Here is a 14,362-nt window from a genome sequence, read left to right on the forward strand (position 1 = left end):
ATATCTCCAATATGGAAGACTTTTTATTATAGTTCCCCTTTGTTCTTTCTCGTCTTCATACCATAAGATCAGCGACAACAACTTACCAACGTCTCCAGCTGAAATAGTTCCGGACGCCAAGAGGGCTTCCTTCAACGTATCTTCACAATTGCACACGTCTCTTTTACTTCTGTGCAAGTGATGGAACTTCTCAAGTATTTCTTCTTCACTATCTCGTGTTAGCAGTTCCAGCTTTCCGAGTCTCTTCTGTAAATGCAATGATAGTGTTAACAAATGAATATGTACAAGACAAAGTAGTACATCGTCTGTGCAAAGGTCCAGTTGGAATAAAATTTGGCAGACTGAGTTTGTCTGGCAGACTTATTAGACAGGTTTGGCTAAAGAAAAAAGATGCTATTTAATCTCTTTTGATATGGCTGCACTGATACTGCCAGTAAGAACACTAATGCGAGAATGTAGAGGTGAAACCCTGGTCTTTAAACCCCGTGTCTATAAACCCCTCTCCTATTTAAATATATTATAGGACGTTAGCTGCAATAACTAGAGCGTTTACTGTGATTTTGAGGGTTTTTTCGTTCCGACGTTTAACTGGAAACAAACGCTACAATTCCTGTAACATAAACGCAAAATAGACGGAAGCCATTCAGATGTGAATCGCAAAGTTAAGTGGATTATTCTGCTAAATTGCACATTTCCTGTCGAAGTATCGGACAGTTCCTAACGCTAACATTAATTACTGAGCATTCACTACCCAAGAAGTGTTCAGAGGTATCCCGTAAAAATCGGCAAATGTAGCAACGCATGCAGCATTTTGAAACAGGCACTATGCTGACATCTCGCTCACGTTTTCAACGTGATCTCATCTAGATTTGCGTTTATGTTACAGGAAATGTAGCGTTCGCTTCCAGTTAAACATTGGAACAAAAAAAAACATAAAAACAAGAAAACGCCCTCACAATCACAGCAAACCGTACAATTATTGCAGCTAAGAGGACGTACAATTGTTTGAACATGAAGTAGAAAAAGTTCAGGATAAAAGGTCTTTGCGATCGGTTTGCTAGCGTGTCCACGGTGCTGAAGCTGAACTCTAACAAATGGTAGCTTAGCAGGCCACACAGCTCCATGCTGTGGACAGGCTAACTAACTCATCACAAACGTCTCCATGTGTTAGCACGTTAAATAAGCTCAATGCCACGAATTCAATTTTTTATACCTTGGATTATATAGCGAGGCTAATGTGAGTCAAGACCTAAACTGAACTAAGATACTGTCGGCGTTATGACAGTTTATCCTTATATTTATCTGATTACAGGATACTCCTTCCCTAGCTGCAATAATTGTAGCGTTTGATGTGATTTTGAGGGTTTTTTCGTTCCGAAGTTTAACCCGAATCAAACGCTACAATTCCTCTAACGCAAACGCAAATAGACGAGACCTCATTGAAAACGTTAGCGAGGTGTCAGTGTACCGCCCGTTTCAAAATGCTGCATGCCTTGCTATATTTGCCGATTTTGACGGAATTGGGGTACCTCTGAACACTTCTTGGGTCTTGAAGGCTCCGTAATTAATGTTGGCGTTAGGAAATGACCGATATTTTGCCAGGTAAGGCGTAATTTAGCAGAAAAATCCCCCCAACTTTGCGATTCAGATCTGAATCGGTTCCGTCTATTTGCGTTTGTGTAAGAGGAATTGTAGCGTTTGATTCGGGTTAAACTTCGGAACGAAAAAAGGCACAAAAACAGACGAAAAAACCCTCAAAATCACATCAAACGCTACAATTATTGCAGCTACTCCTTCCCCACCCCGCCTCACACCAAAGAAACCATTTTGTACAACTACACGTTTTGCAAGCACAAAATATTACCATATCCTGTAATCCCCAAAAAAGGTGACGAGGGCTTGAAAATCACGTGGTGTACTCATGAGACCACGTATTTCTTATGTATAATGCACATTTAGTTGCGTGCATGCATGCCTTACATTCCGCTAAAGTAAAGCACTTCCGCAAATGCAACACAAGAAAATATACTACCTTTAAGCAAAGTTTCTTTGAATATGTCAATTAGATTCACTTACTGTAATATCCTGTACCAATGTGTCAACCTTTGCATCGTCATATTCTGTGTCTGTTTGCACGTCATGTTCAGTTTCGTCCTTACGAAATACTCTCAGAATGTCTGCTGGTTGGACAAGTTTCTCCGGAACCCTGGCATCATTATCGGACAGGAATGTTGCCGAGCTTAGTCTCTGAAGCCCTGACAAACAGACCAGGTAGAAAAGAACACGCAACATTTTCAGACAAAGATCTCCTGCACCAGTAGGTTCAAGGAGTTGTTGCTCAACCAAATGAATTCCCTGCCCGAATGAACAAAATATATCGTGCCCACAAATGCGCATCAAGACGTTTAACCCACGTGGGTACCGCTTTAGCCAATAGAAAATCAACCCCTTTAAAATGGATATGCAAAATAGATTGAACATCTTTGAATAAACCACTAGTGGACATTTCTACCCGACAGCGGTTTGGACACACCTGCTTCATTTACATGTCATATGATATGTAAATATTTAGAGAGGATGAACGTGTTATTTTAATCGCTTTGGTGTTCATAGACGAAAAGCAAAAGTCCTTTTTCTTGGTCATTTAATTCATGGAATCAATTAAATTTTATCGAAAGTCTTAGAATATTGTCTTCAATATCCCACTTTTACTCTAGCTCTCAGTCCGATTACATAGCTATATTGTCTATAATTTAACCTTTAAAGGTATGTTAAGGCAGACAAGCACATGTGATTGGCTATCGACTGCCTCATATTTGAATATATGATATGTAAGTGAAGTGAGCAATTTTGCAAATGTACAAGCTATGTAAACGACTGTTCCTGGGGTTTGATTTTGTTCAAAGAGACTCGGTGAATATTACTCTCCACACAGTCACCTGCCTAATAATGAATATACTAGTAGGCCTAGGAAATAATTGCGCAAGGATTTTTGTAAATGTATCCGGTAAACAACAGCTGCTGATCAGATGTTTAATATGATTCAAATCATGAGTAAAATATTTCGCTAAGAATATTTCAGATCATAATTTTCAACGTCCCCTTCCCTTGGCACCGTCATTTGTCCACAATTCATTTTAATCTCAGCCCCCAAACATCGTATATATGCTCCCCAGATATAAAAGTCTCAAACTGTCGTTAAGCACTATAGATGTTAATCCTGCTTTGCTCGAAGAAACTCCTACCCATCCTCAGTTGAATGGAAAGCATGTGTGCGCTATGTGCGCTATGAAGGCTCTGTTTGACTGCATGCGAGGTTCAAAATCGTTATACCTTGGTACGCTTGGCATACACGTGAAACTGTTCCCGCCACCAGCATCACATGACCGTCCTCCAGCGACAAAACCTGGGAAAACAAAACAATAGGGAACTTGCAATCCAGACAGAGCATGCTCAGACACAAAGGACTATGGGATTATCTGTGGTTATCTTAATATCTAATCTGAAGCTACTGATAAAATTAACCTCCCACAATTGTCAATTAATTGTGGTTACAAACAATGTATCAACATTGTTTACAATACGAATTCATTAGTATCACATTTCCCATCATGCAATATTCAACATGGTGGGTTTGCAAGTTCACTATTCCACTTATAAACTTCGACATACTAGTATCTATTTCTGGTGTCATGAAAAAATTAGGTTAGGTTTAGAGAAATTTTGTGTTACGTTAGTTTATGTTTGAACAATTGTATATCATTAACTATGAAATGCAATAGTAATCCTGCTTTGCTCGAAAAAAACTCCAACCCATCCTCAGTTGAATGGAAAGCAAAATTTACCCATCGTATACTTCAAATTGGTTACAAATATTTCATGGCAAAGTGATAAACTACTGAATGCCATGAAAACGAGAATGTAGACAACACACCTGCTCTAATGGTTTCAAAGAACCAGAATAAAGATTTCAGACGACAAAGTTTGCGAGATTCTTTGATAATTAATTTAATGGTCCTCGAGGCACACCAATCTTTATAAATTTAAACAAATACACGTATTTATTCATATAGCATCTGTTAACACAAGATATGATTATATATTACTTTAATTTCACAATAGATTTTTTTTTAAATAACATGAGAGTAGGAACAATGTAGGAAAAACAGACCAGCCACATTACGTCACAAATACGTCATAATACGTCATCTAAACACAATAAACCATTTGTTGTACGTACCGGACAAAACACACGTATCAAGGGAAAGCAAAGCTATCGAAGTTTTATATTTTTGCATGGACTCAATTTTGTGAATGTTTATTCTAGTAGTTTGAACTTAACCATATTCGCATCGTCAACATCTCAAGTTTTGTCTGAAAAGTGGTCAAATAGTAATCTTTGTCGTGGACGGATATGTCTCGATATTTGCCGACTTCAAACTCTAGTTCAATCGAGTGATGTCACTTCATTCCACTGCTTGACTCTAATATGTGCCAACATCACCTCCTTGCTTATGATGTTATGTACTTGGTGTGATGAACTGAACACATGGGCATATCTGTACCGAATCAAACAGCGTATAATATACTGTGTGGATGTAGTCTGTGGTATCAGGGGTGAGTTCAAGTGAAGTCTTATTGATATGATCGAAAAGTAAACCTTGTTACCAATGAAATGCTATTTTCCCAAAGACAAAATATAAATATTGATGTATAATGATTACACAGACTATTAAATATAAATGTTATCATGGATAAATCTATAACTATGTCGTCATCAGTCATGTAAGGTTGCTTACTAGGTGCGAAAGACAAATCGATCACATGCCTTCACTTGTTATTTGCTACACACTGCGCAAGTCAGTTCATAGCCATCAACATAGGCTCCATCACAAGGCATGGAACTGTTATCAGAACATCTTCCTTCCACGTGGTATATATGATTTCCCGATGAGACATAATTCCCAGTACTAAGTACTTTCAACGCATCCTTACTCACACAAATATACTCCGATCCCCGACGACCCCGAAAGTTCTTTTGTGCGTACAGGTAGCCAGCGTATTCCAGTATCCAGGTGTTATCTGGACATTCGTTTCTTGCTGGGATCATAATTATCGTAGTGCGTGCCGGTATCTGACATACAACACACGGGGGATCACCATTATTCAAATGTTTCATATCTTTAGTTGGATTTCTATACTGTGTGTGCGCTATGAAGGCTCTGTTTGACTGCATGCGAGGTTCAAAATCGTTATACCTTGGTACGCTTGGCATACACATGAAACTATTCCCGCCACCAGCGTCACATGACCGTCCTCCAGCGACAAAACCTGGGAAAACAAAACAATAGGGAACTTGCAATCCAGACAGAGCATGCTCAGACACAAAGGACTATGGGATTATCTGTGGTTATCGTAATATCTAATCTGAAGCTACTGATAAAATTAACCTCCCACAATTGTCAGGGTTGTCAGGTAACCTCCCACAATTGTCAATTAATTGTGGTTACAAACAATGTATCAACATTGTTTACAATACGAATTCATAAGTATTTATTATCACATTTCCCATCATGCAACATTCAACATGGTGGGTTTGCAAGTTCACTATTCCACTTATAAACTTCGACATACTAGTATCTATTTCTGGTGTCATGAGAAAATTAGGTTAGGTTTAGAGAAATTTTGTGTTACGTTAGTTTATGTTTGAACAATTGTATATCATTAACTATGAAATGCAATAGTAAACGTTATTCGCCCATGGTAAACAAAAGGGTTAGATAGTGATAGCGAGATTTTCATGTTAACGAGGCTCAAAATTGTGATATTGTCCAAAACAATAGTTTACAATTTTACAATGAACATTAAACGCTTCCTAAATGTATGGGAATCATTTCCAGGTTAAGCCTTCTTAATATATTGATATTGATAAGAATGATGTTGTTTCAATCATAATTGCATGAAATATTTATGAAGGGAAAATATAATGTGATGAGTTAGGTATGACTCTAAACTTATACATATTATTTTCATATTATAATCATTTTAAATGCATACTAATGATGTTATTAGCATAAATGTACAATGCAATGCTTATTGTTCACTTACCTGTGTAAACAAGTGCACTGCCAACAGGACACTCAGTATGTCCATATTTGGTGTAAGTAACACCTTTGTTTAAACGATCTACAAAGAAAAGATTCGTATTAGTAGTCTAAAATCCAAACACTATGAGTGCACCAAAACTTCCTTTATTATTCCAAAAGGACAATGAATAAAAAGGGAAAGTTTAAGAAGATTTGAATAATTCTGATTTTCAGATTTTGTTTTACTGGTCTAAAAACTATATGGGCTCGTTCTGTTCGATCTCTCTTTCCACTGTATGGTCATATGGATTTCTCTAACGCAACATTATGTTCGTACCACCGACAGGAGTAGTTAATGCTATTGCAGCATTGATATAAATGTGATGACGTCATCGCGTCCTCACCTGACTTGCTTGAAGACTGGAGGTGATAGTCAAACATGGTCGTACTGGTCAACTGCCTGAATGAAGTAACCAATTACAATCGTCTATCAGTGTGTGATGAATTCTACTGACATGCACTGCCCTTTCCCCTAGCAGGAGATATAGATAGATTGTCTGTAGAATTTGTCCATTTGAGTATACGTGAAGAGAGAGATCGTAGAAAACGTGTATAATTTCTAGACAGGTCTCAATAGCATTACAAGCAACACTGCCACAAGCACATTTAGTGTAATGTTGGCATTTTCATCAAAATGGACGACGACGACGACGACGACGACGACGACGACGACGACGACGACAACAACAACAACAACAACAACAACAACAACAGCGAAACATAATGGTTATAAGACAATAATGAACCTGTCTAAACTGACAGCAGTCTAAAATTGGCAATTGTCTCAGACGGCATAGTCATTTTCAAATCAGTATGTAGTAGTATGTACGGATTGTTTGCTCACCATGGGAGATGGGAAGCATAATGGCCGTTGTGTGTCGCCACTGATCCGTGCCAGGGCTAATATTTGTTGAATTCTCAGGAGAAAAGACGCGTTATAAATACACATTATTATATTATTATGTAATGATATGAACAAAAAGCCTGGATGTAGTAAGAAAAATGCTCCTTCATTGACACTTCAAAGTATGTTAGTTTCATGCAGTTACACAATAGCGCAAATTCCTCCATATTTGAAGATTATATTAAAACTTGTTTCTATCGGTTGAGAAGTAAAATTGTTCGTACCCCGCTCCAACCCCTTTCCAATTTCCAACAATTACGTTTGTTATCCTATATGTACACTGAACTATTGATCTCGACCCTAAATATAAGTCACTGCGTTCACATGCAGTCGACTCATATGCTCAGAGTATACGGAGACTCGATGTCCTCATGAAGAAGTGTAAATGAAGGAACATCTGGGTATATGTATGCATCAGATAATCGCTAACTATTTTAAAGTTACTGCTTACAATCAAATGTGCATGTCCCAGGAGAACCAACGTCACAGTATTGCGTTCGCTGTTCTGCATTCATGGTATAACACCACGGTTTGGTAGAAATGTCCGGGTTCCTACAGTAATTGTGATCCCCTATCCCGGTATTAGCGTACTGTGGATCACTCAAGAGATATGTGTGCCCATGTGGAACTTGTGCAACCCAATTTTGACACACAGTGCTCTGATTTGTTACGTTAATGTTGCCACGATAATCTGAACCATCGGCGTTCTCATAACATTCACCATCTGTAGTAGAAAAAGAAACCGAGGTTACCAACATATACTCATCATTGCTTTTGACCAGGGTGGATTGTTTAGGGTTATAAGGGAGTCGTTTGTGTGTGTGTGTGTGTGTGTGTGTGTGTGTGTGTGTGTGTGTGTGTGTGTGTGTGTGTCTGTGTCTGTTTGTTTGTCTGTGTGTCTGTGCATGTTTGTGTCTGTGTGTGCATATGTAGACGTTATGTGCACTTTGTCTTGAACACACATGTACACAGACAGACAGACAGACAGACAGACAGACAGACAGACAGACAGACAGAGACAGACAGACAGACAGACAGACAGACAGACAAAACAAGTTGGGAATGATATTATCATAACTTACTGTCTATATCTCCACTGTGTAAGAGAGCCATTAACTCGTCAGTACATCCTTCACAAGTACCCCTCTTTGTTCTACTTCGCAAGCCAATAATCTCATTCATTTTATCACGTCTTGCACTCAATTGGTTTTCTACTTTTTCCAGTTTTTCCTGAAAAAAACAAATGTTGCAATCCTTGCAATTTACTCTCATCTTTTTTATCTGATATGAGCCAGAGCGACACCTTCTGAACCAATGGTACAGTGTCCACATTCAACAGAAAATGTAACACGTGACTTGAGAACTATCTGTCGATGGGAGTTTTGGTCCAAGTTGAAAACAACTATTGATTTCAGGATACTGACGTATATATTATTTGTAATTTAAAGTACGAGTTTGGTCTAATTCTTTAACTTTGCCGCGTAGTAATGAAGAAGTACTAGTGCTGCCAATGATAGTTATGTCAGTCGGGAAAACTAGGAATAGATATGATTCTCGTTAGATAATTAGGTTTTATTCGTGTGAATTTCTTTTGTTGCACCAATGCCTACATTGGATTTCATTATGCAGTCATGATGTTCTGCTGCAAGTGCATTTTTCGTCCTCACTGTTGCAGAGCAACTTTTGAAGTACATGAAAATAGACGCTTACAAAAACACAAAGTAGGCAAAGTCGTTTGCATTTTGACTTTAATAATTAAGAATTTTAATGTTTGAATTATAGAATTTAAATTTTTTCGCTATATTATCAAAATGTAGATTTCTCCAAATTCATCGGTTTACAACTAACTGTAGCCATGGAGACATGACCTCGCATTTATAAAGAGAAAAAAATAGTTAAATTTAATTAATTTAGTTCTATTTTTTCATTAAACTATCGCTAATATATATAATGGAACAGAGGTCAATTAATATGTAATGGAGATCAAATAATCTATTTGCCTTTGAAACTCATAATAAACTAAATATTTGTGAACACAATTTAAAACCCTGCAAATTTCATAGGTGGTTCATGGTCACTTTTGATTCCAAAATATACATATCATTGATTACCTGCAATAAATGTAGCGTTTGGTGTGATTTTGAGGGCTTTTTCGTCTGTTTTTGTGCCTTTTGTCGTTCCGACGTTTAACCCTAATCAAACGCTGCAATTCCTGTAAGGGGTGGACCATTTGATATCCTGGGGGGGGGGGGGGCTTGGAAGATTTCGTGAAAAAAAAGATGTCAAATGGATTTGCTTGAAAAAAATCCTGATATGAGTGGGTGATGGAAAAAAAAGATGGACCACTGCTGCTAGGAAAAAAAATGTCTTGGCAGGGAAATGATGCACAGGTTCGAGTGTACTGTTCAACCTGCTCGTACCTCTCCAACCAGGACACTTGTCAAATCATGACAAGCAGTTTCAAACACATGTCAGGGACCAGTCAGTTTCGTTAGCCTGTGGTACATATATATATTTGTTCTTGTCTCTTTCATAAATTGTTTAAATATTACTTCATGAAAGGGTTCAAACATAACTATACATATAATACATGTATTACTCAGCTACCACACTAGTTACAGAACACGCCATGTAAGTGTTTGGCTGTTTCACAATCAGTGCTTCACTTATCTTGCATTTTGGGGCAAAAGTGAACTTGAAGGTTTTGTAATGGTAATCTTCATACTATTGGATAGTTTATAAAAGAACTTAATCTAAATTGTTCTAGTCTCTTCAGTATGAATTTGTCAAAAGGGATGAATATACTTTATATTTCAGACACTTACGGTGACTACATGTATCGACACCACAACTCAAATTCAAGTTTCTATTATACACTAGGCTAAAGTGCTCTAACACATAAGTAACTTTACTATACATGCAATAACAATGCCCCTATACCAATGTTACAGGCCCACTTTTATAACATGGAAAACTTATTTAAAAAGTTATATTTACTTTAGCTTTTCGATGCTTGGCAATATATATCTCAGAGGCTATGAATAACCTAAAAATTGCCTAAATAGAAACAAAAAACTGCAGATCTGGCAGGGGAACCCCTTGGACTCCATCACCCCAGAGGCCACTCATTCGTTAAACCAACAATAAGATTCACCAAAATTGGTACAAACTTGAAAAGCTTCTCGGGGAGACCCTCTCTAACCCCCCCCCCCCCAATAAGAGGTAGACATGTCCAAGCCTCAAATCAAAGTTCTTCCCTCCACCTCTTACTGTCAAGATGCTATGAAACTTTATTTCAAAAATGTTTCAACCATGTGTAGTTGCTTTTTACAATTGTTAGAGCTGTCTTGTAAAGCTTGCAAATCATTGTCTGAAAGTGTCTGTCAATAGCCTGAAAATTCGCTTTAAGAGTAAAAATCCTCCAGGGCTTCTAGGGGGAGACCCTAGAACCCCCCTCCCCCACAAGAGGCAGACATGTTCCAGTTTCAAATCAAAGTTCTTTCCTCCACCTCTTAGGGTCAAGATGCTATGAAACTTTATTTCAAAAATGTTTCAACCTCACGTAGTTGCTTTTTACATGTTAGAGCTGTCTTGTAAAGTTTTTAAATTATTGTCTGAAAGTGTCTGTGAATAGCCTAAACATTGCCTTTAGAAGTAAAAATCCTCCAGGGCTTCTAGGGGGAGGCCTAGACACCCCCCCCCCCCCATTCACACACTCACACAAGAGGTGGACATGTCAGTCTCAAAGCTCTTCCCTCTACAGCTTACTGTCAGATGCTATGAAACCGTATTCAGGGGGTCAGTGTTTTTTTCCATTGGGCCGACAAAAAGTCACTGACACCCCCATCCCCCAAGCTGGAGAAACTGACCGGTCTATCTGAATGTTCGAGCTCACCAATCAAGTTTCCGATTTGTATTTTCAGTGTGTCACCATACCATGGCATAAAAACTGTCAACGATGTGTATTTAATTGAACATTGACGTAAAAAAATCAGGATATCTCAAAGAAGCAAAGAAAAAAAGTTGCCAGCATAGGCGAAGGAGAAAAAAAATAATTCTCATGCAGGCAGGTGGGAAAAAAATCAATGCCTCTCCACCAATCTTCCAAGCCCCCCCCCCCCCCCCCAGGATACCGAATGGTCTACCCGTAACGCAAACGCAACTAGATGGAACCGATTCAGATCTGAATCGCAAAGTTGGGGGGATTTTTCTGCTAAATTACGCCTTACCTGGCAAAATGTCGGATATTTCCTAACGCCAACACTAATTACGGAGCCTTCAAGACCCAAGAAGTGTTCAGAGGTACCCCAATTCCGTCAAAATCGGGATGCAGCATTTTGAAACGGGCAGTACGCTGACATCTCGCTCACGTTTTCAACATGGTCTCGTCTATTTGCGATTGCGTTACAGAAATTGTAGCGTTTGATTCGGTTAAACGTCGGAACGAAAAAAAGATACATAACAGACGAAAAAGCCCTCAAAATCACATCAAACGCTACACTTATTTCAGCTAATCATTGATCTACCCGACAAACAAGGTGTTATCCATCAGTTGATAAATCACAACAAACCAAACGCTACAATTATTGCAGCTAGGATGACTTGGAAGTTTTGATAAAACAAAACTATTTCATATCCAGTTACTTCCAATGTCATGTTATCTGTGATGCTAGGTTGTCTGGCTCATGAAAAAAAACGTATCTGACCCCATGGCCAGTAGAGTACTTATGGTGTTTCAAATTCTCTTGTAAATATTGGCAAATGTGCTCTCCAAGCTCGCTGACCCCAGAGGCTGACCGCATTTACATTCGTCGTGTTACTCATTGTTACTATTATAGTTGCATTTCGTCTAAAATATGATAAAGGTACAGCTGAAATCAAATCTTTGCTCGATACTGAAACTGCTGACACTCAACACATACTATAGAATACAACATTGATTGAATACATTGAATACAACTTTCCTTAATGTACTTCAATTATGTCGTTCACTTACCTTTAGCGCCATCAGTTTCTCAATATTTTCTTTACGTACCACTCTAAGTTTTAACTTGGTGTCTGTTTGAGTATCAGCTCCGATGGACAACAGCCTGTGTATTTCAAAGGACAAAATAAACGCGAACAAGGGCAGAAGTCGAATCATTGTGGTGAAAAGTGAAATTTGTGGGCGGTAGTGTTTGGTTTTACGACAAGGGGTGGTTTGAAATGTAACGTGTCCACCACCACTACCACGCCGGATTTTGGATCGCAATGTCACACCTGAGTCTGAATAAACGTGTTAACCAATCACATGTCGTCTTGTTATCTGCCAGTGCTACTTTCACGGTGTGCAGGAACAGGTGTTTGATTTATATGCAAATTCTATTGCATATTAAAGTGATCTTTTGGGGGCAACATTATCTACTTTCTCATGTGCACGGCATGCAAGTCACACTTTGCAATATCAAATTACTTTTACATGTATTAATAAGTCATGTTTTATATTAATACATTTCAAATTTCCATTTAAGACATTTCCATAATTCCTAAAATTACTACATTCATGGTAAAAGTACTAATTAGTATTCATGTATGTCGTGGGTTCAATTGATATAAAATAGTAATTCGAGTCTCGGTTATCCAGACTCTCACCGCTGGGGGCGCGAGACGACCAAGACGCGTCTGGGTAACCGAGACTATCGTAATTAACGGTCGTGATTTAAAGTCCGAATTTGACAAGATGGTGAAAACAAGAAGACACAGACTCATTTTGGATGTCGCTATGTAAATAATATTATCTTTATTGTATTTTTAGTTTGTATGTTATGGGTAACATTTTCTGTCAAGGCTACAATATTAATTCCATTGCATTGTGAAAGCTTTGCCGGACACAAATAACTTATAAACTTGAAAATATCACTACATTTTCGGAAAAACCAGGGCAAAGCTTTAATTTACCCATGCATTCAAAAAAGGCTCAAAAATAATACTCTGTTCTTTTTTCCGATTACATATATTTTCGCTCAAGCAGAAAATGAAAAATGGTTCCCAAGACAAATGTAACGGCGATTTAATAACAATGTGAAGAACTTAACTCACTGAAAACCCATTTCTGTGATGCAAAGTCGATTTTCAACATTTCTCAAATAGCAAAAGCTTATCACTGTTTGAGAAGTATCAATAGGCCCGTTTCATGACCTTGTCTGACCTCGAATGTTCTATTTTGACATTTTTGTAACTGTATAAATCTGAGCAAATATTCGATATTTCTTCAGTAACGTAGTTCACTTTTTGATATGTAGATATTCATTTGTAAAGCTGTTCTTCATTTTGAATGGTAAACAAAAGCACTGGAGCCCTTTCCCTCTGAGGGCGTGAACACAGCTGTAACTGGTAGTTTTATACCCATGATAATCAAAACACGATATTAAATCTCACACGAAATCAACAGGTCAAATGGGGTCATGGAAATGGTCTATTGTTTGTCAATAGGCTGTATTTAACCTTGTACTATACAAATACTGGTCATTTGTCTTATGCAAGGTTCAAGCGTCAAGTGAAGGGCGATAATAACATGCAACTTTTGACAGCAGAGGATTGATAATTAGCAAGGATATGTCAATTTTAAAGGGATATGGCTCATATCTGAATATCTTACTGTGGTATTTTGGTTTCATATGAAGTATCACGTGTTATCCTACTTTACTGAAACATATTTAAGCACCACTAGTAACTGTGAAATATGTAGCATAGCAGTAGGGCAAATTAAAGATTGGTTTAATTTGATGATGTAATTTTAGGGTGTACCCAAAAACTGTCTTGACATCAAAATAGTTTTAAAGTGACTCAATAACAAGGCTGTACCGAAACTGCATGCAAAATACATAAACCTGTTAATGTTACACATAGACCTTATAATCAGTTCAAGGCACAAGTAAACAAGAGAAAACAAGACAGTTACATACAAAGTATCCAGTTCAAAGGAAAAAAATCATGCCTCCATATTGCTCCACATCCCTTTAACACATTTATAACAATGAATAGGAATAAAACACCACAATATGAAATAAAAGATGACAGAGAGTACCTATAGATATATCTGAAACATCAATCTTTGATTATTCCTTTTGCAGGTTGTTCAACTAAACTTTGCAGTTGAATAATGCAAATTCCAGACACTGCCCAGGGTATGATGTACTTCTGCTGATCAGAAGTGAAAACGTGATAACAAAAATCTATCTGAAATATCAATCTCGGATTAACCCTTATGTAGGTTGTTCACGTAAACTATGACAAGTGTAATAATGCACACCCATACTTACATTAAAGTTAG

The sequence above is a fragment of the Glandiceps talaboti genome, chromosome 13 (genome assembly GCF_964340395.1).
Source record: "Glandiceps talaboti chromosome 13, keGlaTala1.1, whole genome shotgun sequence".
Classification (NCBI taxonomy): domain Eukaryota; kingdom Metazoa; phylum Hemichordata; class Enteropneusta; family Spengelidae; genus Glandiceps; species Glandiceps talaboti.